The sequence below is a fragment of the Anser brachyrhynchus genome (genome assembly GCF_964034855.1).
Source record: "Anser brachyrhynchus genome assembly, chromosome: 2".
NCBI classification, from domain to species: Eukaryota; Metazoa; Chordata; class Aves; order Anseriformes; family Anatidae; genus Anser; species Anser brachyrhynchus.
In genome coordinates, this window is record NC_137695.1 from 77,222,283 (window position 1) to 77,247,248 (window position 24,966).

A 24,966-nucleotide genomic window follows, 5' to 3' on the forward strand; every position below is an offset into this window, starting at 1 on the left:
CTCTCAGGATCCCATCAGTGATAAGCACTGAATGTCACAGGGAATTTTGTATATTCACGTGAGCCTCCTGAAGAGGAAAGAGGGTACTCTTAAAAGGAATAGATGAGGAAACAAAATGGGTTTAAATAAATTATTTGCTCCATCATCAGCAGGCTCATTTCTAAAGAGGTCAGTAATTTCTAGTTTAATTCAGGCAGGCTCATTCACGTTAGGGAGGTAATATTTCCTCAAATAGGGGTAAATGTATGTGATATATGGAGTAATAATTCGTGTCAAGAAGATGGTTGATGTTAATAAAGAAGGGGGAGATGTGGGAGTGTGGCCATGGGGGTCGACAAGCCCCATGGTTGGTGATAACATCAGACTCTTAACAATGAGGCCATCAGGAATGTAAAGAGTTTAGAGGGAACAAAGAAGGGTGATCCAGGAGACGCCATGCTGTCTCGGGTTGCTTGGGTTGCTTGTTCTCCCATCGTTAAGGCATGGAAGTTGCTGGGGGTTTGCTGCTTGCCGGGCTAAGTTGTTTGACCAATAAAGAGTTAGTGGAAAAGGACTGCTGTGGGGCAAATAGTATAAGAAGGGAACCTGTCCTCAATATGGGGTGCAACACGATATGATGAAGTTCTGTCATCAATAAAGTAGTAGCAGTTACTGATCCTAAAAGAACCCTGGTATCCGTGTGGTCGTTACGCCACAAATAGCACCTGAACAGGGACCTGAAGAAAACAAACAGGGACGTGAAGAAAACAAACAGGGACATCAACAACAGGAACAGGGACAGGCTAACAGAACAGGGACCAGGGCAGGAACAGGGACATTGATCGCCTAATGAAGATACGTTCAGCCAAACTCAACGAACTGCTCAAAGATGCTCGTATAGAAAGTCACTGGAAATAGGCGCACCGGAGCTGGAAGGAAGCTCAAGCTGAGAGAAGCAGACCCGCGCACACAACTGCCCCTGGCTGGCCGAAGGTAAGCAGTTGCGCATTATGGGGAATCATACGTCCTTAAAAACAAAGACTGTCCTGGTAACCTTACAGCTTATTCCCTTTATTAACAATCAGACAGTTTATGATCCTGAAACATGGGACCAAATTGAGGTCAAGGTGTGGGACTCTGCCACTAAAAACGACAAGGTTGCAGTGGGATTGCTTAGCACCTGGTGAGCAATCTCTGAGGCCTTAAAGAGCCATGTGTGACCACAGTCAGAAACGTGTGGTTTGCCAGATAGTGAGGGAGTTGCGGGCTCGTCCACCGATCCTTCTGCTACACCATCGGTCCCCCTCGTCGCTACCGCCATCGCAGGCCTTTGCTGTTACGCCCCCTGGTGACCCGGACGTTCCTTTTGATCCAGGCCCTATAGGCCCTGAAAAGGAGCCGGATCTGTTTCCCTTCGATGCGGGAGGAAAAGGATACATAAGACCCGAAGGCGGAGTTGCTTAATAACTTAAAGCGAGACATATTGTTCCCACGACTAGTCTTGGAATTCTCCGGTGTTTGTGATCAAGAAAAGAAATGGAAAATGGAGGCTATTACATGATCTGAGAAAAATTAAGCCATGGAAGATACGGGAGCACTTCAACCAGGATTACCAACTCCAACTATGCTCCCCCAGTCATGGATATTAATAGTAATAGACTTAAAGGATTGTTTGTTAAACACTTGCCAGAATTCGGAAAACTTTGCCATGTTTATGTTTCAATTGATACCTTTTCTGATTGTACATATGTATAGGTGTACTCGGGTTTCTTATGAATATGTAAAAGCAATGTTCTATATATTTAGAAAGTGCAACGGTTGTGTGTCTGTGTTGGAAGCGCGTAGGCTCCCAGCGCACCCAGCACTGTTTACTTGCCTTTTATAAATATTACTAATTCAGATTGAGTTGCATCTTCATTTATAACATGTATATTGTTATAAATTAATTTTGGTAGAAATCATTCCCGACACATCGTGGGTAAGGTAGATCGAATTTCAATTTATTTGAGCAATTCAGCAAGCAGCAATAAGTAAAACAGAGCTGGGCAGCCGGGGAGTCTCCTGGTCCGCCAACGGCGCACACCTAAGCCCGCCAGAGTCTCGATTTATAGCCTAGTAGTTCCGGGTTTAGTGGCACATCCTGGTGTCTTCTTACAACCGCAAGGCCTGTTGCTAGGGGGTTTTCGTCAGTCCTCTGGTGGTCGTGGGGATGAAGATTGTCGTCTTCCTCTGCATTGGGGTCGTGACTTTGCTGCTGATATGTGTGTTCTCATGGGAGGGGGAATGCCATTTTGCCCTTTTTTGGAGCTGGTTTCTACTGCAATTGTTAACTTAACAGGAAATTCCTATACTTGTTTTTTTCCTTCAACAGGATATTGGGGGTATTAGCAGTTAACCGTTGAAAACCTTCCCATCAGTAATATTTAATGAACAAACAAGGCTTTACCCATTACAATCCCCTCTTTTTTCTCTGAATCATTTTGTTCATTAAATCTATTTAGTTCTAATTGACTCAGGATTAATGTTTCCTCTAGTATGGGTCTATCATTTATTGATTCGTACTTTGTCCTCATAAGCATCAGATGAGCAGCCTCCAATCTACCTTTAACAATAGCTATGACTTTGTTAAGGATACGAGGACCAAACATCAGTGCTAGGGTTAATAAAATCAGCGGGCCAACTATTGTTGACAACAGAGTGGTGAGCCACGGCGAGTGATTATACCAGGAGTCGTACCAGCTTTGCTGGGCCTCCCGCTCTCTTTTTCTCCTTTCCAATCCTTCTCTAAGTTTGGTCATGGTATCCCTCACAATTCCAGTATGATCAGCATATACACAGCATTCCTCCCTGAGAATGGTGCACAATCCCCCTTGTACAATAAATCTAGTCCTCTGCGATTCTGTAATACCCCTTCGGATAATGATCTTATAGATTTTTCTAAAGCACTGATAGATTTCTCAATTCTGGCTAAATCTTCATGCAAAGCTGTTCGTAGAGAGGTGAACTCTCTTCCTTGTTTGATTAGTGAAGCAACTCCTGTGCCTACCCCTGCACCCCCCCCCCCCCACCAATCCATTAGGGTAGCCACTGTCAGTGTGGAAATTGGTTCCCGTTTTGTCAAATGGTGTTCTTGCTTGATCTGATTGTCATACATAAAATTCTCTGGGTGGTAGAGTATCTTTGGGATGATTATTACTTGAACACAAAATTCTGCAGACCCATTGAACAAGTCCAGGGATAAACAAGGGGTAACTCCTATCTTTGAGCATATCCACCTAGCATCCTTCGCTGGTAATAACCATTCCGCCGGTTTCTTTATATTTCCGATGTTAGTTTGATTTGCACACAAGTGCATTTTATCCGGTGGGACTTGTCCCACGCATCTCCCCTTCCCAGTCACTTGGGTCAGTGTTATGCCCTGACCCTGTTTTCCCCCATGTACATTGTGAGGGATTGGATCCATTTACCCGTCGGGCCTTCTCATTGACCCCCACAGCTTCGTAAAAGGGCGGCCTTACCCCATAACAGAGCCAGCACCGCTCAGTCAGGTGAGGGTTGGTAGCATTTAACAGCTGGTAGCTTACTTGCATCAATTTCCACAGGGCCCCTTCCTGGGTTCGAGCTGGGGCAGAGGTAGAAATCTATTTGGTTCAGACACAGGCTTGTGGGTGCCAGTTGACAAAGGGATGTGAGAAAACTTGGTGCACCCGCCGTAGTTACTTGGTTAATGATAACTTGGTCCTCCCACCTAATTAAACTCCACCTAAAGGGCTGGTGCGAATATCCCTGGTCGGCCCCAGCCAGACAGGGGATATTCAATTGGAGAGGTAGCGCCAACATACACCAGAAGGGCAACGTCCCTTTATAATTCTGGGGAGGCGGCTTTGAGTTATGGTGGGTACTAGGGCAGTTTATTCGGCCGGACTCCATCATCTCAAATAGGGGTGGGTACCAAATAACTCTCCCCACTGTTGTACCCCTCTGCCTCGCCCGCCTACTTGGTTGCCTCAAGCAGCGGGGTTCACTTTCTTCACGGCAGCAAGGGTAATCTTCAGGGGCCTAGGTACCGATTTCCCTGTTCCAGCCACTCCCAGTCCCAGTTACTCACTCTTCCTTAGGTGCGTTACCCTTCTGATGTATGGGTCTGGGTACATTAAAGAATTTCCCTTCCCCTACTTCCCAGTTTTGTTTACAGTGAACCTATTATTCCTTAGAGAGGGTTACTGATCATACGATTACGAATTTACTCTTCAGTCCCTTTTCGCATGGTCAGCCTCAAGTCTCCGGGTCAGCTGACCACTCTCCACCGTTCCTCTGGTATTGGTCCTTTAACTCGGCTAGCATGAGTCCATCCTTTCTCGGCTGTCCAGACAGCTGTGTCTGTGGTAAGTAGAACAAGGTAGGGTCCTTCCCAATGAGGAGTTAAAGAGGTCTCTTTCCAGGATTTTATCAGAACCTGGTCTCCTGGTTTGATCCTGCGTATGGCCATCTCTAGAGGGGGGGGCGTTGTACTACTCACTTTGCTGCAGGATCCCCCTTATATTGTGAGGTGACAATACCCTCAGTTCGCCCCCAAAGGTGATTTTATGCGTTTCTTCCACCAAGAGCGCAGCTGTGACCACTGCCTGGAGACAGGTGGGCCATCCCCTACTCACGGGGTCCAAAACTTTAGAAAGATATCCCAAGGGTTTCTTTTTCCCTGCCCAGTCTTGAGTTAAGACCCCGAACGCTGTCCCCTCCTTTATGTTGATAAATAGATAAAAGGGTCTCTTAACATCGGGTAAATTTAACACAGGAGCGTTCACTAAATCCATTTTTAAGTCTATTAGGCTTTGCTCATCGCTTTGGCTCCATTTCATTAATCCTTCTCCAACCAGTTTCTGATACAAAAACTTCACTTTGCTACTGTAATTTTCAATCCATTGCCGACAATATCCTAACAGTCCCAGCAGCTGCCTAACTTGTCTTTTGCCTTTTGGTGCTTGTAGTGACAAAATCTCATTTACTCGTTTGGGGTCTAGTTTCTTAGTGCCCTTACTTAGCCATTGTCCTAAATATTTCACCTCTTCCTCCGTAAACTGTAATTTTGACTTTGATACTTTTAGTCCCTTTAAGCTCAAGAAGTTTAGTAGCTTGATACTTTCTGTTCTGACTGCCTCCTGACTCTCTCCTGCTAACAGCAAATCATCCACATATTGGACTAAGGTTACTTCAGGATTTGGTTCATAGTTCTCTAATACTTGTTCTAATGCCTGACTGAATAGATTTGGTGATTCCGTGAATCCTTGGGGAAGCACGGTCCATCTTAATTGTTGTTTCCAATGGGTTGCAGGGTCTTCCCACTTGAAGGCGAAATAATCCCTGCATTCCCTTTTTAAAGAACATGCCCAAAACGCATCTTTTAGGTCTATGACACTATACCATTTCTGTGCTGGGGACAGCTGGCTTAGCAAAGTATGTGGGTTAGCTACTACAGGAAATCTGGTTATTGTTCTTTTGTTGACCTCCCTCAAGTCTTGGACTAGCCGATAAGAGCCATCAGGTTTCTTGATAGGTAATATAGGAGTGTCATGAGGTGACATGCAAGTCTCCAGTAATCCCTGTTGTAGTAGCCTCTTGATTACTGGTTGCAGCCCCTCCCTGCCTTCTTGAGACATTGGGTATTGTTTACCCTGATAGGAGTCTCGGGATTCCTGATAGTGACTTCAAAGGGACTAATATCTAAACGGCCTACTGATTCGGGAGAATACCACACCTCAGGGTTTATTTTTGCCTCGTCCTCTACAGTGAGGGCGTATAATTTGACCTCAATTCCTTTATTTTCCACCTCCAAATTAATTTTTAGCTTAACCATTAAGTCTCTTCCCAACAGGTTATATTTAGCTTCTGGTACTAATAAAAAGGATCCTGTGCAACTTTGGGCTAGGGTCTCTGTTTCCACCCCTTTTATTACTGAGACCATAAAGGGCTCTCCTTTTGCTCCTATCACCTGTAATTTCTCCGAGGAAGGTTGACATCCCCGGGGGACCATTTGGACAGTCGATCTTTCTGCCCCAGAGTCCACAAGGAACTCCACTTCTTGATGCTGGGGACCTAACTTCAATTTTATCAAGGACTCCATTATACCAGAAGTCCCCAGTCAATGGAGCCCCTGACTCCCCTAATCTTCTTTAAACATTCGCTCATCTTGTAAGTGTTTTCTGCAGTCCTTTTTCATGTGTCCATTCTTTTGGCAATAAAAACATTCTATCTATCTTAGATCCCTCTGATCACTCTGGCTCCTCGGAGGTCTTTTCCGTGGTAGCGGAACACCCTTCAGGCGAGGGGGGGGGGGCCCTTTTTGTCCTTCCCAGACCGCTGCCACTAGAATCCTGGCCTGCCTTTTATGAATCTCTTCTTCTCTTCGCACATATACCTTCTGAGCTTCTCTCAGCAGTTCATCCATCTCTCTATCCTGCCAATCCTCTAATTTTTCTAATTTCCACCTGATATCCCGCCATGATTTTGCCACAAATTGCGTTTTTAACAAGGCCTGTCCCACTGGTGTACCGGGGTCCAGTCCTGAATAAAGCTGGAGGTTCTTCCTTAATCTCTCCAGCCATTCTGTGGGAGTTTCATCCTTCTTTTGATGTTCACTAAAGGCCTTATTTGTATTTTGTCCTCTAGGGACTGACCCCCTTATACCTTGTACAATAATAGTCTTTAAATCCTGCATATGATCCCTATCTTGTTCATTTGGTTATTCCAGTTAGGCCTCTGTAGGGGCCATTTAAGATCTCCCGCAGGACCCTGCTGGTGTTACTGGTCCCACATTTGCATTCCAGCCCTCCGGATCATATTCCTTTCTTCTGCAGTGAATAATGTACCTAAAATGGCCTGGAGTTCTTCCCAGGTGTAAACATTAGACCCCCCAAATTGGTCTACTCGCTCAGAGACTCCAAGAGGATCTTCTAAGAGGTTTCCCATTTCCTTCTTGAATTCTCTGACGTCAGCCGTATTTAGGGGGATGGAGATGTATCCCATACCGGGTTGGGGCCCTCCCATTGCAACCTCTCTTAGGAGATATAGTCTACCTTCACACTCTCGATTTCTAGTTTGGCTCCTAGTTACCCGTCTAGTTCCTCGAGGGGTGTCTGTGGCCAAATCAGAGTCACTATGGTAGCCCGGAGCCGTGGGGGGGAGCTGGAGGTGAGGGAGGAGGGGGTATATAAGGGGGGGATGAAAGTGGGACTTCTTCCTCATTCTGTTCATTCTTTTTCCTCCCCCCCCTTTTTCTCTTAATGGGTATAAGTTGGCTCGGGTCTCAGATCCTATCCATAAGTGTGCATACTCACTCTCAGGCTGAAAGGCTCCTTTGAATTCACATAAAGGTTTAGAGCCTGAGAGATCCATTCCTCAAAGGACCCAAACACGGGCCAATATAATGGGTGAGCCCCTAATTTGCTTCCCACCCCAGACTTCCATACAATAATGTATCATCTTAACTTTATCCTTACCCCGCCTAGAGGGGTAATCGTTTCAATGTTTAATCATTAACCCTAACGGGCTCTCCGGTGGTATCGGGGGCAACCCAGCCTTGGGTTCCGACCCACCCATGGGACCAGAAGACTTGCTCCTCTTCTGTCCCATCTTCCAGAGTGCCTTCACACACACACACGGTCTTCACCTCCTGTTCGTGGCCCAGTCCGTTGCGGGAGGTGGGAACCGCACTACCAGGGAGTCCACACTCACTTCGTCCTCGATTGGACGTCTCACACAGGCACACTCTGGGCTTCCCAACCCCAACTGAATGGATAACCAGCCTATACTTACTCACTCCTGAGTCTTCGTTCGGAGCTTCGTGCACAAAGATTAAGGGGTTAACGGTTATTTATTTACTTATCGCTGGAACTTTAGGTTCGTCGGTAGGGGTGCGTTGGCTTGGGGACCTCCAGACAGGGACCGCAGAATCAGCGGGGCGCGCCTCCCCTGGGAGGGATCCAGCCAAGCTACCACTATCCGAGTCACGGCACCAATTTGTTATAAATTAGTTTTGGTAGAAATCATTCCCAACACATCGTGGGTAAGGTAGATCGAATTTCAATTTATTTGAGCAGTTCAGCAAGCAGCAATAAGTAAAACAGTGCTGGGCAGCCGGGGAGTCTCCTGGTCCGCCAACGGCACACACCTAAGCCCGCCAGAGTCTCGATTTATAGCCTAGTAGTTCCGGGTTTAGTGGCACATCCTGGTGTCTTCTTACAAACGCAAGGCCTGTTGCTAGGGGGTTTTCGTCAGTCCTCTGGTGGTCGTGGGGATGAAGATTGTCGTCTTCCTCTGCATTGGGGTCGTGACTTTGCTGCTGATATGTGTGTTCTCATGGGAGGTGGAATGCCATTTTGCCCTTTTTTGGAGCTGCTTTCTACTGCAATTGTTAACTTAACAGGAAATTCCTATACTTGTTTTTTTCCTTCAACAGGATATTGGGGGTATAAGCAGTTAACCGTTGAAAACCTTCCCATCAGTAATATTTAATGAACAAACAAGGCTTTACCCATTACATATATCAGCTAAAGAGAGAATAAATTGATACAGGCTCCAAACTAGACTATTTTTAAAAGACAAAATTATTAGCCCGTAATAATTTTAAACCAGAGAATTCTTGCTCTTTCCTGCTAAATTCATGTCCAAATATATTAAATATTTTCCAGATACATATGATCTTAAACACTTTGAGTTGATCATATGCAAATTTTAAATGTTATATTTCAACAACCTTTTAAAAAGTCCTACAATACATTGGTACAATCTAGGCAATTGATAGTTTCCTCTAGCACTAGTAAATTTGTTCTGAAATTTCAATAGACACATTTGTGTCCTTTGGGCATACTATATCCATGCTAACAATACTGTAGCATATGGGTCCTCTAGATGTAAGCTGTTTCATGTTGTTGCCTTGATTGAAATGATTGTCACTTTAAAAATAGTCCAAGGAACATGACCAGAAGGAGTTAATAATAATGAGGAAATATTTTAAAACTTGCTTGATTATAAATATTTCTGTGAGACCTACAAGGAATATTTACACTGAAAAGTAGTCTTATGTTTCTGTAGGGACACAGAAAATCATCTGAAGTTGCAAAAAAAAAAAAAAAGACTATAACAACAAAAACAGTATTTCAAGTAAAATATAAAAAAGGGGGAAAAAAAAGGAAAAAAAAAGGGGGGGGGGGGCGGAGCAGGAGAAATAAATTGCTGAAGAACCCAAGAGGTTACTTAGAATACCAAGCAGGTTAGCACAAGTGGGGTTCAAATCAGAGAAGCAAAGTAACTGAAATGGTTTTCAAGAACTGTGGCGTAATGACCACATGGACACCAAGGTTCTTTTAGGATTAGTAACTGCTACTACTTTATTGATGACATAACTACATTATCTCTTGCTGAGGGCCTAACTTCATCTCTCATATCGAGGGCATAACTTCATTATCCATGTTGCATCCCCATATTGAGGACAGGCTCCCTTCTTACACCATTCACCCCACAACAGTCCTTTTCCACTAACTCTTTATTGGTCAACAACTTTGCCCGGCAACAGCAAACCCCCAGCAACTTCCATGCCTTAACGATGGGAGAACAAGCAACCCAAGCAACCCGAGACAGCATGGTGTCTCCTGGATCACCCTTCTTTGTTCCCTCTAAACTCTTTACATTCCTGATGTTAAGAGTTTGATGTTATCACCAACCATGGGGCTTGTCGACCCCCATGGCCACACCCCCACAAAAAACTAAAGATGGTTCCTGTCAGGTAAGCTTAACATGAAGACAACAGCTTCATGATTAAAAGTAGGAGTACCCAACAGTGCTTTAAACATAAACAGCAGAAAAGGTTCAAAGAAAATTTTGTGGCCTGATTAATATATATTCTAGAGAACTATGTGTAAAAATAAGTTTCAGATACAGCTTTGGGAAAAAGATGAAGTTTTTGACAGTTTCTCTTTGTGCAGATCTATAGTGATATGAGGACACTGTTTCAATGAACATCACGAAGTAAGGAGATAACTAGAGTAATTTCCACTTTTAAAAGTTACAAACCTTTGAATGAAATGAGAAATAATTCAGTTGACTTCTTAAAATACATGTAACTAACTCCTTTTGATGGACATTATTGGGAGGGAGAGAAAGCTTCTTTTATACACAGAGAAAGAATTATTTCATTAATTAAAAAGAAATTGAATTAAATAGCTGTTTTCTGTGGCTAATGCCATAGGTAAATGATGGTAGCTAAATCATCCTAATTCCAAATCTGATTCTCGGAGTAGAGTTTGTATAGTGATGGGAGTAAATATGGCCTGTTGTTCCTAGTGCTATTTAAAAAAAAAAACCAAAAACCTACAACAACAAGCAAGTGGAAAACTGGATTCTCTACCAAGACAGCAGAAGTGAAGATTTTTGTTAACAGATCAAAGAGAATGACATATCTGAAAGATAGGTGGTACAACATTCAGTAATTGCTTTGCTATTACTTTATCCTAGATGGTTTGCCTTTTGATTTCCTAAGTGGTCAAGTTATTTTCTTTGCCCTTCCTTTCATTTGTTCTTCCCTTACTCCTTGTTTCCCTTGTGCTTTATTTTTCTTCCTTTTTTTTTTTTTTCACTTTTGATTTCCCCCTACCTCTCTCACATAAGACTCTAGCTCCCTGCATATTGTGCTCCTCTACACAATCTCTTCAGTTGTTTCCTCCATCATCTTCTCTTCCCATGGCCTACCTAGCTGCAGGCTACTTGACCTCACAGGATGTAGCACTTCATTTTTTATTTATTTATTTATTACTAAGCACACAAATGAAAGACTGACGTATTCATATAGGCCATTGTGCAGAAAGAAAGTGTTAACCCGTGTTGTACCTCAAATGAAAAGTCTGCGCTAAAGCCTGAAAGTGGTTTTAGAGTGGTATCACACTGGCTACTGCTAATTGAATACTGGCCCTGAGCTTTTCTTGAGAACAAATACTTCAAATTAGATTCTGGCTAGCAGCTATTAAGCTTGAAACCAATACAAACACTCTCTGAAAGCTAGGGAAAAAAAAAAAAAGGCAAAAAAGGCTGCTTCTGCTTTGGTCCCTGCTGGTCCCTGCTATCCTGTGCTGTGAAATCCTGTGGCTTTTCTGAAGCTGCATGTGAGCTAGTCCTTCCTGTAAGCTATTCTTTCAGCACAAAGCAGGAGAAACAGAAAATAATCTATTCTTTGCATTAAGTGGTGGAACTACTTTTGCTACAGATGTTCTGTGATTTAAGTAGCATTCCAAATACCCAAAGTGGGGAGAAGGATTTGAGGATTCATATAGCGCACTATCCAGCTTTGCCTTAGCCATTGCCACAGATTTGCTCTTTGCAGAGCAGTCATTCCTTCAAGAGTGAATCTCAACACCACACTAGGGAGTTCGTGTCCTCATTGTGTACCTGATAGCTTACCTGCATCTGCTGCCAATGAACTTTATCCTATCACTGAAGCAAGGTTCAGCCCTGGCTCTTTCTTACTCCTCTGAGAACAGAAAATGTATGACCCTTGTGTCCCTGAGCAAGAATAATTTTCAAATACTTCTCTTCAACCCACAGACTTGAAGTTAAAAACCATGTACAACTATTTGGAAGTATCTGGAGACTTATGGGTCTATACCAGTTACTAAAATCAAATGCATAATTGCTATTCTTGTGGGAGAAGATTCAGAGAGTAGTAGTCATTTAAAATGGGCACAGAAAAAAATTACCTACATTGAGGAGATAAGAGCCAGATCAAATTTAACAGGAAATAGGCACTAAAAGGTGACCTTTTGATGCATAAAATAATTGAGGATTAAGATAAAAGTTAGGGTCGCCCGTTATCTGTAATTGGTCATTTTCTTTTCTTTTCTTTTCTTTTCTTTTCTTTTCTTTTCTTTTCTTTTCTTTTCTTTTCTTTTCTTTTCTTTTCTTTTCTTTTCTTTTCTTTTCTTTTCTTTTCTTTTCTTTTCTTTTCTTTTCTTTTCTTTTCTTTTCTTTTCTTTTCTTTTCTTTTCTTTTCTTTTCTTTTCTTTTCTTTTCTTTTCTTTTCCTTTCTTTTCCTTTCTTTTCCTTTCTTTTCCTTTCTTTTCCTTTCTTTTCCTTTCTTTTCCTTTCTTTTCCTTTCTTTTCCTTTCTTTTCCTTTCTTTTCCTTTCTTTTCTTTTCTTTTCTTTTCTTTTCTTTTCTTTTCTTTTCTTTTCTTTTCTTTTCTTTTCTTTTCTTTTCTTTTCTTTTCTTTTCTTTTCTTTTCTCTTCTTTTCTCTTCTTTTCTTTTCTCTCCTTTTCTCTCCTCTCCTCTCCTCTCCTCTCCTCTCCTCTCCTCTCCTCTCCTCTCCTCTCCTCTCCTCTCCTCTCCTCTCCTCTCCTCTCCTCTCCTCTCCTCTCCTCTCCTCTCCTCTCCTCTCCTCTCCTCTCCTCTCCTCTCCTCTCCTCTCCTCTCCTCTCCTCTCCTCTCCTCTCTCCTCTCCTCTCCTCTCCTCTCCTCTCCTCTCCTCTTTTTTTCCTTTTCTCGTTTTTTTTCTTTTTTTTTTCTTTTTTAAATGAAGGCATTTCTTCAATTGCCAGAATGATGACAAACATAAACTAAAATGTCAATGTCACTGCAATGTCCCCGTGAAATTAACCCTTCCTGTTATTATGAATTCCTGATTTTCTGAGATAAATACCTTCCTCCATCTTTCCAGTAAATTGCTTTAAGGACTTTTAACAGTCTTTACCTGTGTGGAGAGAGAAAATTAAAAATTCACTGTCATACTGCTAACTTTTTAAAGAAAAAGAATTGGTTACCTTGTATTTTAACTATAATTTAGCATTTTCTCCAGACCTTGGCTTTGAAAAATCTTGAATGTAAAAAGGTTTGAATAAAGAACAGAAGTTGCAGATCAACACATCTTCAACCTGAAATATCCCAGTTTGGCTGTTAGAAGTAGGATTTCCAAAATGAAGTTTCAAGGGAAGGGTTTCAGAAAAGGCTTCTCATATACAACAAAGTCTACCAAACACTTCCTTCCTCCGTTCTTCCTTAGTGCACTACCTCCTCTCCTTACTTCTTCCTTCCTTTCTTTAATAATATTAACTATATATATGTATACACTACTGAGTAAAAAGAGACCTTGGATGGACCTAAATGAATCTCAAGTCTCATTTTACTTAACTCTATTTGTTTGTACATGGGTGTCATCATCTGCTCGTGGAAAGTGGATGACTTAAATTCATTCACTCAACAAACTTATCGAGCTAGTTATAAGCAGTCTTATTTTCCACCCTTGAGAGATTTTTTTGGACAACTGGCTTTTAGATTGTTTCAAATGGTAGGATGGAACCAAGACAGAAATATATGTTCATCACACCTTTCTAAAGAATGGAAATTAGAATCTCCACTTATATGTGTGGCAGTGGCATGCAACACATATGAAATCTCTCGCTTTGCATCTCCAGCTGAAGAATTTGCTAAAAATTGAGCATTCAGATAGTAAGATATTATATCCCTAATTTACTTGCTGTATTTCTTGTACAATTATGTCATTTTCAAGAAGAAGAAGTGAGGTTTTCATATGGGAGTCATATAGGTTAATGCATGTAGTAAGACAGTCAATGTGCTCTATGTGACTTAGATGATACCAGAAGATTGTCAATAAGGTAATTGTTCATGCAGATAATGGATAGTTTTATCTATCTGGAAGCTTCTGTTAACCATTACAGGTGACTTTAGCAATAAATATCATATAAGAGATTATGGCTGTACAATATTGCAGGACACATTTTAATTGAATCTCTCCAGGTTTTATTATGAAAAGTGAATCTGAGAATCAAGGATAGATCAGTAAACTACTGTGGTGGAAAAGAGAGAAGGAAAAAAGAAGTACTATATAGAGTTCAGGGGAAGGAATGTTAATGAGGTGTTTTGATGTTTTGAAACTTCAGACTTTCAACGACAGTCATTCAATTTCTCTTTCTTCCTTTCCCTGGTGGTTTCTGGTGTTGCTCAACATAGGGATACCTATCTGGCTCTGCACTCTTCTCTGTGGTACAATTAATGTTGCTTTTGCATACGCACCTTCTTTATCTCAAAATAACCAGGGAGAAAGAATGCTAGGGTTATTCTTTCTGTGTCATTTAATACAACAGTCTTCTTCACAGAATTTATTTTGCAAGCAATTATTTTCACTATACATCATTAGGTTCCAATTAGCTCCAATGCCCACTTTGCAAAATGTTATCTTGCCTTTTGTAGTGGCAAGCGTAGATTTAATCCCAAGAAGTATGCTGTTGTAATAGGTCCTGATACAGTGTGAAATACTTTAATGGTAAGATTCACAGATCTCATTTCATATTCAAGACCCTTTCTTCTCTGTGCATTTGTGCAGGTGATGCAACAACTCATGAGACAGCTGTAGATGTCATCATAGGAGCAGCAAAGTAGGCATCTGAGAACCATGAATAGAGGTAGTACTGCAATGTAATACTGGTAAGTGGAATATTTATTTTTGTTCAGTCTGCTGCTGGACATATGCATACATTAAAAATCTGGTTGTGCACAAAATCATAACAGTTTTACATAGTCCTTGCAGAGCAGGAGAAATAGTAAAACTTTCCCTTCTCTCTTTTCAATTTCCTTTGTTATATCCCAGTCATGATAAGACCAAGGCTGAGAATCTGGGGTAGAGGAGGAGAGGAGGGCTGATCTGATCCTCAGATGTGTTCTCAGAGGACTTGTCCCCCTTACAAGTCAGACTGGGAAATGGCATTGGCACAGCAGGACACCATATGCTAATCTAGTGCACTAGATGGTGCAGATTACTCACTCCTCTAACACAAACTGAAACTCTTGCAGTTGCCTTCTAGTGCTACTTAGGCAGGGTAGTGCTACATTTTTCCTTGTGGTTTAAAAATACAGACTGCCTCCTATAACTTTGCTGTTTATCAGTTAGAAATTCTGTTTCTTTTATCATGGGAATATTGAATCATTATTTTTTCCTCTACTTGTTTGCACAGCTGGGTAATCACCATAGCAACTGATGCATGCCAGGTGTCTGTTCAAAAGAATGCTATCCTCCCAGTCTCTCTAACTAAATTCACTAAGTCAATTGCCAAGCGGATATTAAGACTGAGTAACAGATGAAAAGGTATACGTATTATAACCAATGTAAGTAATTTCTATATCATATACAATAGATATAAAATATATAAATCACATAAGTGTGTTGATTCTTGTTGACTGTTGACCACTTCATTTATTGATCTATTTAATTATTCTAAGGTAACATTAAGTTTGCATAGTTAAGATTTCAAATATCAAGGAAATATGGTAACAAGGTTTTAAAACCTATATTAACCCTGTACTTTTGCATATGAATTATGTACTTGTTATACACACTGAACATTAACCATATAAGTGTGATATTTAGTCCAAACTTGGGATGTGCACACTAATTGTTCTTTATAATTCTATATATACAAACTAAATCTATGAAGTTATTATAATTTTAATCATCACTTTTCATACTTTTATTAGAAAGTTTATGTTTCTGTTATTTTTTATGCTCTTTATTAATATACTGTTTATTTGTTTTTCAGCTAGCATCACTTTCCCATAAATTCAATTGAAACAGTTCAGCAAGAGCTCATGATAGGTTTTTGCACTTTTTCATTGGCCAAAATGAAGTCCTTGAGAAAGTTTGACCCATCAACATATATATGTGTATATATTCTTAATATTTTGTTGTTTGAGAAACTTATCATAATAATTTTATTAAAAGAAGATTATATGGTGCAGGTAGTATTCTACATATCAGATTAACATCAGTTCTTTCTGCCTGTCAGAGTACAGCTTCACGTCTTTAGCATTCTCTGTTTTGCAGCTCTTGTTTTTAATAATAATTTCCTATCATAAATTACAGAAAGATTAAATTATAACAAGATTATGCACTCTGTTACTGTAATATTGCATCTAAGTTATGGGATAGGTACATGCCACAGTGCACCCTAGAGGATGTCTAGTCATTCAGACCAGGTAGCTGACTGGAACAGTCTGTGGGCTCACTGGCACACACATCTATGTGTCCTTTCTGAGGATATGGAAGGATGATGCGAAGATGGATGCTGTCATTTTTTTCATTGAAAATGTCAGCAATTGAGCATACTAAGAAGTACATCAATTTTTGCACTTTTAGCTCTGTATTAAACAGCTCTGAAGAACGATTTTACAAAGTAATGAAATTCTGAGGTACTTGAGAAAGCTTTCATCATCAGTTGTCAAGACATACATATTTCAATTCGGGTGAACATTGCAGAAGAGGTTAAATGTTACAAATTGTGGCTAATATTGACAAACACTGTATGTTAACTACAGCAGATCTCATACAAGCTCCTATGCATAAACAAACACAAGTGTATTTCCCGTTCCAGTTCAAGATATGGGAAAATAAGGAAGCCAACAGCAGTGATTGCATTGAAAATTTAGGGTTGACAGTGATCCGGCATTGTCAGATTAACATAAACATAACATCTTTGTCCCTTTTTATGATAGGTAATTTACTGTTTTGTTGTTGTTTGTTTGTTTGCTTGTTTTGTTTTGTTTAGTTTTGTTTTTATACAATCTAGTATTCGAGAACCTCCCACCTACTACTGATAGAGTCTTTACTTAATTTGCAATTATTTTTATAAGCACATATTGCACAAATATCAAGCCTTTCTGGCTGTTTTTTGTCACAATATTTTTAAGAACAGAGTGTTTTTAAGCCTCTTTTAAATATATACCTAGATAATAATAGACGTGCAATTACTAATCTGTGTTCTGCTTTTAAAGTAGGTGTTGGCCCATCAACAGATGATTACTGTATTTGAACCTGAAGTTTTTCTAGTAACATCTTGGGCAGACTTAGATATGAGATTATGTAGTAATAAATAATCACGTCAGGTCTGAATCTGTTAATTATATTTGTTTTTATTAATTTGTCACTCAGCACTCTGTAATCTGTTTAGTAAATGAAGTTAGATCTCTCCCTCTTCTCCTCTAAACTTTGATATCACTTTCTCCTTCTACCTCCCTCTCTTCCTTTTTCTTTCCCCTTCATATACTGCCAGTGAACTAACTTCCACAATTACACTTTGAGTTCACATATAGAAAGGTGACTTTGTAAAAGAGCTGTGCAGTTTGATGGAGGGTCATAAATGAAATTGAAATGCTTTTTCTGATGATCGCCTGCTCCTTAAATAAAAATTAATGTAACGTGTTACAGTGGATTTATAAAATTGCAAACAGCAGCAGCAAACTGCTGCTATTACTCTCAGTATATATTCTAGAAAATTAAAATATTACTTTTAGAGTTATGTAATATACTTCTGATTATTTTACGTTTAAATAAATGATGCTTACTTTTTTCTTTCCTCTATAGAAAAATATATATATATATATTATTTCTAAGGAATCATTTAATTCTATCATGTGCATTCAGTAATTTATCCTTCTTTCATAGCTTAAGAATACTTAGTAGGGCCTGAATATTCTCTCTGATTATTTGAATATTCTCATTCAAGAGGAAGAGGATTTTTTCCCAAACACAGTTTCTACAGTCTGTGCAACAGTCTCTTGTTTGTCTTGTCTTAGTATAACTCTAAGAGGTTCGTATGACGCCATGAGCATGGAGGATCTCTCTCCTACTAAAGAAATCACAGGCCTGATTTTTTTTCAAAGGCATGGCTAGCAAGCTACCTATCATAAATAAAGGTATTTTACAGGAATATTAACTGATTTTGAAATCCTATTTCTTGATATAGCAATTTACTCACATTTATTGAGGAAAAAAAGTTAATCAACACTTACTAGAACATAAAAGTGTTCATACGGGTAGAAATCACACAGGTACTGATCTACATCCGTATTTCCATTTCCATACAGACATACTTTCAACAACTTAACTAGTGGTTATAGGAAAATTATTAATGTATTTTCCTATAATGCTTCTATGAGTTAAGGATATGCTCACAAGAGAAAAACTAAAGCACACAGAACTGTGATTCAAGATCATCAAGTTAATTTTTGGTGTGGCAAAGTGAACACAAGCATATTTTTCATGCTAACTACTATTTTCTTTCTCCTAATTTCTAAGAGTACCTCATGATCTTTGAAGTCACCAAGGCATCCATCTTTGAAAACTGGAACTGTGTACCTGACTATTTTTTGACCTTGTTTATTGGTGTATCATTAAAAATTGCTTTAATTTAGTCTAAAGATAAAAAGGCTTGGAAAATTATTTGTAGTGCTTAAAAGGGTTATGATTTGCTTCCATCCACTGCCCCCTCCTGACATCCATCCATGTCAGCACCACACATTGGCAGCTCGAAAGCAAATAAAACCCTAGGTATCCCGAGCCTGCCAGGTAGGCTCTGCCTGGGGATGAAAGAGAGATGGTGAAAGGGGATGAATTCATCATAAGACTGTGATTGTCGTTTCCTTGAGGAGAAACAATCCACTGATATAAAGTGTTCACTATCATTCAACCTCAGGAAGTCGTAATTCTTCTTTCTCTCTTGACGTCACTAGTGTCCCCCACATGGCTTCAACATGGTCATGGAAAGCAGAGCAAAAGATTGAAGGTTTTAATCCTGGAAATTTTCTAGAATGTAGATTCTCAAGGATTGAGATTGCTCAGATGTACCTTCATTCACAGTATTGCTTCTCTCAATTGCAACATAAACATAGCTTTTACTTGGCATTTGCCCAGGATGTTTATTGAAAGAAGACTGCTTTTTCTTTCTATATTAACACTAAAACTGGACAATATTGTCCCTTTTGCACTACATAGGCTATGCATAAAATGACCTAATGCATTATAAATTTGTTAAATGCAATTTGAAGTGTAAGGAAGTGTTCAATAAAATGTTAATGAAATTCCAAACATTAAGCAGACTCAGAATAGACCTTAGCATTCAACCCAGTTGTTTTCTTTATATGCAGCAGTGGAAAGAAGAAATTCTTTATTTTTTAGCTTTCATTCTTTATCTCCTTGTATAAATGAGGAACCCTGTACAGGATCTGTTATGAGACTATGCAAAACTAATTATTACCTTTCTGAAGCAAAATATGAATATCCCCCAAAGCTGCTATTTTGTAAAACATATCATGTGGCGTCTAATAAATAGCCTTGAGGGCCTTTGTAATTACTGACAGGGATATTAGAACTGACAGACTTCAGGTGTATGCTACAGAATAAAAAGGAAATATTGCTTGTTTGGTTAACAGTTTCTCATTTATATTTACATGTTTGACAAATCTGACAACTTCTGTGTTAAAAGAAAGATCTGGTTTTGTTACCTTTCAAATGAAGATGAATGGTTCAAACTAGTCTGTTTTCTTTACTAACAGGAGGGTACCTGATACCCTGTGGAGAGAGAGACTTGTAAGTCTTTAAGCAGCAGAGAGTTATTCCTTAAGAGGTTTGCAATACATTTATTGAGATACATTTCTAACTAATGGTTCCGATAATGTCAAAGTGAAACAACCCAGCATATTAAGATTTTTATGGCAGTGAGCATATAATGACTTTTCTATCCCATGTAATTTTCTGGAATTTCCTTGGGAAATCATTATGCCTATAATACAGAGCATACCAACTTGATTTAATTGATTTCTTATGCAACTGTTATAGCACTATTTCCAGTAACTACTTATCTAAAAATGTATATGATTTTCGATATTTCTGACATTTCTTGTTTCTTTTTTGTCAGATTAGTTTGCTAAATGAACTCAAACTTCATTGCACTCAATATTGCAGTGAAAACTGGAATAGTTCCTATTTAATCCATTTTTAAAAACATTTTATGATTTTGGATTTCAGCACCAATCAGATTTTCCCTCTCTTTCCTGTTTAGACAGATGTCCTAGGGACTGGTAGCCTATTATTCTAAACCAGTAATTTCTTCAGTATTTCTCAATCTCCTAATATCAGTTAGAACCAGTTTCTAAAACATAACAGAAGTAAAAACAATGTAAAGGCAAATTCACAGCTTGAAGTGAGTTGAGCTACGACCACATACAGCCACTGAGGATATAGCTTCCGTAGTGCACTTCCCCCAAGTTCAGGTGGCCTGTATTCAGCTCTCTGACAGGTTGCAGATCTGACTTCAGAGAGTCACTTGGCTTCTGGAGTTATCTGTGAAGCAGAGACTACAGGGATGTGTGTATGTATAGGGATGGCAAAAGTAATGCGTATGAATTAAGAACATAAAAGTCTATTCCACAGGTGCTGGTTAAAGATATATTCTGTGATACCTGCATGTCTGCTTTCTTTGTCCTTTATCAACATTAGATATTTCATTCAAAAATAACAAAATTTAACTGGTCATAGTAGCAGTATGACTGATCAATTATATATTTCTGTAGTGTTTTTCTATGAGGCATTTACATGTTTTGTCCAGCTTTCAAATTTTTGTTCTCTCACTACATCCCACTTTCATCTTTTCTGACAACTTTGTCATTTTTAGCTCTTTCTTTTATATATTTTGCTCATTATCATTATTTGAGCAAAAATACGAATCTGTAACATGCATACATAATAAAATTTGTCAGGATTAACCAACTTTTGAGTGTCTTTAATTGTTGTCTTATCTCCATGGTCATCAGCTGAATAGAAGAAAATATCAGATCAAAGACATTGATGAGTTAAAGTATCCCATGGATTAGAATTCCCAGCTCCTGATCAGTTGCAATTAGTTCTTCAAATAGTTGGTACAGACTATGTTAATCAGTCTTTCTGAGACCTGAATTTGAGACTCAAGAGTATAAACTAGACCTAAGAAAGCAGAGAATGGATATTTTTTCATGACTAACTCCTAGAACTTGCATAGACTTTTAAAGGATGCTGTGACTCATTACACGTTAAGCAAATGTTTCCTTTAATACAGCAACATTAACTGAGTGCCCTGTTGTATAATTTTCATAATGTAGTAGAATAATATTTTGTTATACAAGTTGTCTTGCCTATAATTATAAGTGTGCCAATATGGAGAGAGTTCTTAATAATTATGTTCAAGTTCATAGAAAAAAGGACCAATAGATGGAAAAAAAAAAGACTCACAATATTGTGAAGTAATTTGACACATTACTGTGGTCTTTTCTTACTACATTATTTACTATACTGTATATTGGAAGCATGTTTCCAATGCTAAAATTAAGGCAGTTTAACTATACCAGAGAATTATAGAAATTAAAAAAAAAAAAGCATGAATGATCGCTAATTCAGTTATATGCATACCTAGGATAGTCTCATCTAAATGGCTTTTAGGACCTGGATAATCAGGGATATAAAACCAGACAGAAACATTTCTGCTACAATACTGCTAACAATATACAGGAACAGTGGCAGTAGGTATCAGTCTTGGAAACTGTGGCAATGGCAATTTTGAAATGAAAGTGTAATTTTCCTTTTCAAAATGTGAAGAAATGAGCTAAACGAGTCCTGTCAAAATGTTGAGAATTATGTTATTTTCTACCTTCTCCTAAATTGCTGTGAGCTCAGATTGTATGTTAATAAAACACTGAATTGCGTTCTCCAGGCATTTCCCTACTTCTTGGGAAAAACATAAACTTTACAGCATGTCAGAGGAGCAAGCAGAGGTCCTTAATATTGCACTATTTCATCCTTCTCTCATAACTTTAGGCCCAAATCCTGCAGGGACTTGTACAGGGACTTGTACAGGTTTGGCTTTATGCACAGTGAGTTATTCTTCTGATTTGACAAGAAACTGAAATGCCATTACATTAAAAAAACTTTTTTTTTTTTTTTTTTCCAGATTGGACTTGCCAATCTGCCAGCTACCCATAGTAAATTTTCTGATCAAGAATTCATGGGTGAAAATAAGTTTTCTGCACAATGGACAAGAATGATTTGGTGTAGGATTTAAAATTTCTGAATCCCCAAACCAGTCTAACTCTGCTATTATTTTCTGTTATTAGTCTTATTTCTGTTCCCTCCCCAAGAAAGCTCTTGGTTTTTTTAGTCTTATAAATATGCATGGGGTTAAGTGGCATAGATCTTACTTTTTGCATGAGTTTTTGCTGCCACAGCTCATGAGCAAGGAAAGAGCTGCATCTTCACTCAAGCTGGAGAACAAGAAGAAAAGCTACAGTCATGGTTCCTCTTTCTCCCACATCATGTTAGCTGTTACAGATGAACCGGAAGTAGAGGAGGAGCTGTTGAATGGCTGGCTCAAGTCACTAGCGCTTTTTTTCTTTTTTTTTTTTAATACCACTAAAATACAAGGAGGAAAATAAGTCTTCTACTGGGGCAGAAGAGAACCTAAGCGAAGGTTTGATGCAGTGCCACTGTATTGTCCTGTATCTGGTTTATTTCTGGATTCTTTCAGGATCTCATCCTTTTGGCTCATGGGTTCACAGCACTTCACATATCACTGCAGGTTTCTGTCACTTGGTAGCCTCCCCATACTTCCCCCCTGCCCTGGGCCCAATATAAGAAGACACAGCCCCAGAGGGGAGCTGCAAGGTCTGTAAGCAGGGATCACTGCTTGATGGTGTGTGGCAGCACCATCTTTTAATTTGAGAACCAATTTTTATTTTTATTTTGTGTAATGCCAGGTGTTTTCACTGTCAAGCTCACTCAAGTATTTATTTATTTTTTTTTTAAATCTATTTTATTCTCTTGTTTGCTTTTCTTTTGACAGGTGAGAACTATTTAACCTGAAAGTTTCAGTTTGCACCTTTAATAAAGCAAATTCTCTTCACTTTTGACCCTATCAGAATAAAACTGATGTTTTCTCTTATGTTTACATGCATCTTTTTAAAAACTCTTTCATTAATTTGTTAAATACTTCCACTTGGTTACTTTTATTTTGTTTGAGACACTTTTCACATTCTTATAATAAAACCATATTTATATAACATTTCCAAGCATTTTTTTCTTTGTTTCCCAAAGAACTACCTTGTTAAATAATCCTTGCAAAGTCCAGTGCAATCAATATCCCAGTTAGCACCTCTAGAATAACAGTGTTGTGAGCATGTTGCTAGCACAGTTTGGCTAACGCATTGATTTATTTGCCTCAGGAAACATCATGGAGAAAAGGTGCTTTTCTCAAATCAAAATTGATGCTGAGACTTTAACCCCTCTAAATTTCCTGGTTCAGCAGAAGTAAAGAGTGTTGACAGAGGAAAAATACATAATCACAATGTTTGCTTTGTAGGCTGAACCACAGCTGCATTTCATTGCAGGGGAGTCATTGATGCTGGTGTGAATTGGAGTAATCCTTAAACTATTGCACAGGATATAATGAATGCTCATGTACAGAGCAGGGGATGAACAGTACTATGGTAGAATTTTAACCACAGCTGCAGAACAAACTTGACTTATATTCTGAAGAGTTCAGTTATAGTTAAGGAGGGGTGGTGAAGAATTTTCAAATATTAATATAATAATGTAATGAACAGTGTAGTTGATTTGTTTCATCTCAGTTCCTTTACATTTCTCTAAAGCGAGGGAGTAGTTTGAGTATAATTAACTTTGGGGCAAATTGATATCTTCCTTTGCATCCAGCTGGTCTTGCTTAGGTGGAATAGCGTTTATTCAGAAGGTCATAAAATTAGTAGTTGAAGGGTAGAACTGGTAGTTGTGGAGAACAGTCGGCTTAACTGTTAAGCACCAGTCTTGGGCAAAGGGGAATTGAGCAGTTTGTTCTTGTTTATTTCTTATACAAACTTTGTGGACAGAGGTCCTTAAGCTTGATATGAGAGGTTGCTGAAGGAAGGAGTCTTGTGTTGGTGGTACATCCCTGTTTGGTGGCAGAACAGAATTTTGAGGGCCACGGTGCCTGAGTGAAACATTTTGTGTAAATTATGTCTAAAATTAATATTAAAGTTCTTGCCCCCAAATATGACAATGAGCCTAATGAAGTACCTGCTAAAGATATATAACTATAATACTCAACTCTTCTCCCGAATCATGCTAAACATCACCCCAGTGGAGGGAACAGATAAGGTTAGGATATAAAAGAGTGTTAGGAGTTAGTGTAAAACAAATAAATAAATAAATGAGAAGAAGAAGATGAAATTAGAGTGAGGAAGAAAAAAAGAAGAAAAAAAAAAAGCTGAGGAGAAAAGAAGAAACTGGAAACCTGCAAGAGGCTGTGCTCTTTCTCCTCCACCAAGACTTCTCAGTAAGCTCTGTGCCTTCTCTCTTTGGTAAGGAATACTTGGGATAGCATTTTGCTTGCATTATTATCATATATTAGTGCTATTGAAGTAAGTGTATTTATCAATGACAATTCCAAATCTGTTATATCTGTCACCTTATTAAATAAGTTCAGCTTTGTGAGACTCTCAGTGAAAGTCCTTGGCAGGTCTCTGAAACAGGCAAATGTTGGACTGCAAATACTTTCAATGTTCAACTTTGTGAGACTGTCTCAGTAAAAGCCCTTAGCAGGGCTCTGAAACAGCCAGATACTGTACTCTGATAAGTCCCCTGGGATGATGGGAAAGAATCACCTCCCTAAGATGGGGAGAATCACCTCTCTCAACCTGCTGGCCATGCTTCTTTTGATGCAGCCCAGGATATGTTTGGCTTTCTGGGCTGCAAGCTTACATTGCTAGCTCATGCTGAGCTTCTCATCAACCAAATATATCCTTCCTCCCCATCTGTACAAAACAGTACCTCAGCTATTAAGAGTAAGTGTTCCTCTGCTCAAGAGAGAGGATATAGTGGGTACACACAATGTGCCACCCTGTGGTTTTACCTGTGACCACTGAGAGGATGTGAGGAAATGGTTTCATGAGTTGTAAGAAAAAAACAATGGAAAAAGGGGGTTCTTCCAGGACAGTCGTTGCTCCAGTTTCCATTGGGCAGTGTCTCAGACAGAGTAATGACCACGACTACAGGGGCCCTGCCTCCAGTCAGTTGGAGGAAAGGAATAATCAAATTTATTGGACTGTGTGGATTTAAAGGCTTGGCACACCAGACCCATA

General features: G+C 39.2%; 1 long non-coding RNA gene across 6 annotated transcripts; it reads left to right on the forward strand.

The window, feature by feature from the left end:
* Positions 1-234: 234 nt before the first annotated feature.
* LOC308190635 lies at positions 235-23,112 on the forward strand. Of its 6 annotated transcripts, none has more exons than XR_013947412.1 (5): positions 235-972; positions 14,363-14,463; positions 14,991-15,141; positions 15,573-16,524; positions 17,605-19,356. It is a non-coding gene; the product is annotated as an uncharacterized lncRNA (long non-coding RNA). The 6 variants fall into 6 exon arrangements; XR_013947413.1 differs by lacking the exons at positions 15,573-16,524; positions 17,605-19,356 and adding exons at positions 19,363-19,433; positions 21,789-23,112 and having other exon boundaries at positions 498-972; XR_013947414.1 differs by having other exon boundaries at positions 505-972; positions 15,573-19,356.
* The last annotated feature ends 1,854 nt before the right edge of the window (positions 23,113-24,966 follow it).